The sequence below is a fragment of the Euprymna scolopes genome, chromosome 27 (genome assembly GCF_053919585.1).
Source record: "Euprymna scolopes isolate OS-2025 chromosome 27, ASM5391958v1, whole genome shotgun sequence".
Taxonomy (NCBI): Eukaryota; Metazoa; Mollusca; class Cephalopoda; order Sepiida; family Sepiolidae; genus Euprymna; species Euprymna scolopes.
Window position 1 is genome coordinate 79,169,391 of NC_136508.1, and position 4,455 is coordinate 79,173,845.

Genomic DNA, 4,455 nt, shown 5'->3' on the forward strand with positions numbered 1-4,455 from the left:
TTGAAATTTGTAACGTAGACTTTTTGTCATTTACACACACGCATATATGTATGTAGCATTTTTCACATCCATTGGAAAAAACGAGATCGTTCAAAGATACTCAAAAGAATGACCTCTTACGAGACCTAAATAAATAAATAAATAAATAAATAAAAATTCAGTTTACTGAGTAGTGTCCCGGCTTCGTATTTCGTTATACTTTCAGTCAGTTTCTGTTTTTACATAAAGCTCTATTTTGAAAATTGAACCTTTTTTACATACTTAAAGAAATAAACGGTAAGATGAACAACATCTTGAAATTTTTGACATAGACTTTTTGTCATTTACACACACATATATGTATGTAGCACTTTAAATCATTTAAATTTACTTTTTAAATTCTAACTTGTAACAATTAAACTCATTAAAATAAAAAAAAAAGAATGCAAAGAATTGATATATTTAAATTGAAAGGACGACGTAATTCTATTTGTGCCGGTTTATTTGATTTTAGAAAAATTTACTCTGTCATGATTATGATTTAAAATTTTGGCAAACAACGACATTAGCTATTTTCTCGGTTACTGTTTGCATTTCATCTTTGGCGATTCAACGCTCTCGTTTTTTCCAATGGATGTGAAAAATGATTGTCTTCTCTTTTCGCAAGTATTACTTGTGCTGTTTTTTTTCAGCTTTTTATCCATGAAATTAAAACAAGTTTTGACAATTATCTTAAACTCAAATCTATAGAACAAGTTTCCTATTAGAACAAGGTTCCTATTAGAACAAGGTTCCTATTAGAACAAGTTTCCTATTAGAACAAGTTTCCTATTAGAACAAGTTTCCTATTAGAACAAGTTTCCTATTAGAACAAGGTTCCTATTAGAACGAATACTTCCGATTGTTTCTGACAATGATTTATGGAACAAACCGGAAATACTCGAGCCGTTGCCGAACAGTAAATTCATACCGACATTTTGTCTGTAGCACTGCTTCTTGCAAAAAGGGGGGTAAAAAACGAAAAGAAACTTGCACGACTTGAAAATAAACGAGTTACTTCAATAATTTAATAATTCTTTAAACAAAATAGCGATCGAGTATATAATTACATTTTTTAAATATATATTAGTAATCATTTTATTAGCGATATAAATTATTTTTTAAGCCAATGCATCTGGGAAATTTCTGAAAAACAACTTTGTTTTACACACCAATTTGTTATCTATTTGCCTTTAAATTAATATTTTATGATTTATATACCTTTTAAGTTTGAGTAAGTACCGATTTTCAGCAAAGAACCCATTTTAGTCACTTATTTACATTGCTCAGAATCGAAATTAAAAGGCATATAACTCATACTAAATATTAAATATTTTTACGCAAATAGGTCATAAATTAATAGGATAATGTTAGTACTATCCGGCAAGAGAAACAAAATGGAGTTTAGAATAGTGTTTTATGTAAAAACGGAAACTTACTATAAAAGTAATATGACATACACAACCAGCACGCTACTCAATTTAATTTCGGAAAAGTTAGACACAAGGTCAGTTTATAATGGTAAGGGCAATAAGGCAATTCCTCCTCCTGCAGGAAAAGAAATTGCCTTTTTGCTACGGCTATGACAAGAGAATATTCTTTTCATTATTTTGACTCGGGTATATTTATGTTAATATCTTATATGTTTTTAGATAGAGTTATGTGGTTCTCAATTGATTAACTGCGTCTGATATATACTCAAGAATCCAAACAATGATAAGAATATTCTCTTGTCATAGCCCCAGTTATTACCGCTTGTCCGAGTTAATGCTCTAAAGAATGACCTCTTAAGCGACCTAAATAAATAAATAAATAAATAAAAATTCAGTTTACTGAGTAGTGTCCTGGCTTCGTATTTCGTTATACTTTCAGTCAGTTTCCGTTTTTACATAAAGCTCTATTTTGAAGTCCATTTTGTTTCAGTAGGCGGAATTAGCATCATTAGTAGATAAAGCTAGGTAAATTGTTTTTGACTAATTTCCAAGTTGTAGTTCCTTTACAAGAAGTTATGTCAAAAATAGTAAATAAATAAATATTTTATATCTATGTGGTTTCATTCTTGATTGAGATTAAATACTCAAGTTAACACGTCAGATGTATTCGTATTATTCTTCGGACTACTGTTCTCATCTTGAGTGTTATTTTTATATTGCTTCGATCGATGTAACCTCCAATCTTCTTCATGTGTATCTTGCTGAATTTTGGAATCTTTTTGTTAAACTCGAAAATTTGCATGTAATTTTGGTGCTTCTTCGTTATTAGAACGAAATTCAAACATCGAAATTTTGAATTTGAAGTAAAACAAATAGTATCTACTTAATTGCCATGTCATAGTAATGAACATATCCAAAAATTACAAAGAACGATAAGGCATAAAATTTATTTATTAATGAAAAAAAAAAAAAAAACAGCTTTCGAAGGCAATTAGTGAAAATTGAGTTTGGCTAAATTGGCCTAAGATGTCAGAAAATTATCATCTCCCTTGTTACGAATCGAACTCTCCAGTTTCTTTTTTTTGTAGCAAACTTCAATGTTAGTCTTCGAAAACTATTTTCATTAATAATTAATTTTCTACCTTATCGTTTTTCGTAATTTTTGGATATGTTCATTACTGTGACAGGAAAACTAAGTAGATACCATTGGTTTTATTTGAAATACAATATTTCGATTTTCGAATTTCGCTCTAATAACGTAATCTACGGGTTTAGCATACTATCTTACCGACAGCCAAAAGTGGGCAGAAGCCCCAAGTAAGTAATTCGCGGTTGTATTTTGAGTGGCATTGTCACTGAGGATTGAACCTTCAACCCCCAGAAGACTGTAACTTTACAACCGAATCTTACCAAGTACTTTATACGATTCCTTGCGAACAGAAAGACAGAAAGTTCGATAAAAAGATCCCCGACTTCGACAAGATACACCTGAAAAGGGCCGGAGGTTACAACGATCGAAACGTTGTGCAAATAACACTTAAGATATGAACAGTAGTCTAAAAAAACAAACAAAACAAAAAACAATAATGTAAATAATAAATCCTATATCTAAAAAATTCAGAAACATGACGTCATATGTATTTGTGACGTCATTAAACTAAGTTACGTTAGTATTAGTTATTGTCTGTATATTAAGAGGCGGAGTTAATTTCAAGTTTATGCTAAGTTTGAGAAACTGATTTGAGCTTGTTTTAAACTTACCTAATGTAGACAAATCGAGTTATCGTTTATGATATATATATATATATATATATATATATATATATATATATATATATATATATATATATATATATATATATATATATATATACACATTTTCCTAAAATCTAACAAAATAAAATCTTTCCAAGAAAGGTTATGTCCCCCTTCCCACACTTCCTTAAAAATATACATTGTGTATTAAAGACTTGTTTTTCCTCGCGGGTGCGATGGACATGAAAACTGACAGTAGCAGTAGTAATAAGTGGTAGTAGGCGTAGTAGTAAAAAAGTGGTGGCAGACGCGCCTTAAAGAGGAGGTATGTTTTAAGGAGAGATAGATAGATAGATAGAGAGAGAGAGAGAGAGAGAGAGAAAGAGAGAGAGAGAAAGAGAGAGAGAGAGAGAGAGAGAGAGAGAGAGAGAGAGAGAGAGAGAGAGAGAGAGAGAGAGAGGTAGCTGGCCGGCCCCCAACTCCGGCGCATTGTACGCGGTAGAGAGAGTTTTGCGTCAGAGTAGTCGGTAGCGGTGACGGTGGTGGTGGTGGTTACTGCCCCTCCTCCCCCGCCTTTAATGTTTGCGTGTGTTAAATTATGTGTGTACGTGTGTAGGCCCAAGAAAAAAACTCGCTCTTTTTCTCTCTTGGAAAACCGTGGCAAGTGGGCCCCAATATTAACTGGCAACTCTCTCTCTCTCTTCCCCCCTCTCTCTCTCTCTTGCTCTCTCGGTCGCTCGCTCTCTCGCTCTCTGTCTCCACAAAATTGCAAGGCTCTATATTTTAACGCCCAAGCAGCTGCAGTGCGAATCGATATATACGAAGAAGCGAAGGAAAACAGAGATAGCGAGTTTAGTTTTGAAAACACTCGCGCAGTCGCGCACTATGCGTTGTGGCCAGATGCACGTGTTCCACGCATATGTATAAATATGTGCTCAAATCCCATCGCTTCTTCCACTTTTCCTTCCTTTTCTCCTTCTACTTCTTTCAATATAGTTACACTTTATTTTGCCACTTTTACCAATGTCTTGTATTTTCCATGAAAGTTGCTTCTTATTCATTTCCTGACCGCCGGAGTGCTCTATTGAAAAAATTAAACGTTCCGTGGATTATCACCTACACTGCACAACAGATCCGCATACACAAGCAACATGCATTATCGCGCCTGATTACAACCCAGTATACAGTCCATTGCAAAATGAAATACCCAGCTGTTCCGAAATATATTATACACAGACTTTAATAATGG

General features: G+C 33.2%; 1 protein-coding gene across 2 annotated transcripts in view; it reads left to right on the forward strand.

Moving 5' to 3' along the window:
* The first annotated feature begins 3,960 nt into the window (after positions 1-3,960).
* LOC145248938 (inactive tyrosine-protein kinase 7-like) overlaps positions 3,961-4,455 on the forward strand; it is a 306,146-nt gene continuing 305,651 nt past the window's right edge. The window contains exon 1 of one of the 2 annotated variants that reach the window (XM_080110733.1): positions 3,961-4,455. This exon is cut by the window's right edge and continues 450 nt beyond it. The gene's annotated coding sequence lies outside the window, so the exon portion shown is untranslated. The other variant, XM_080110732.1, reaches the window with a different exon arrangement.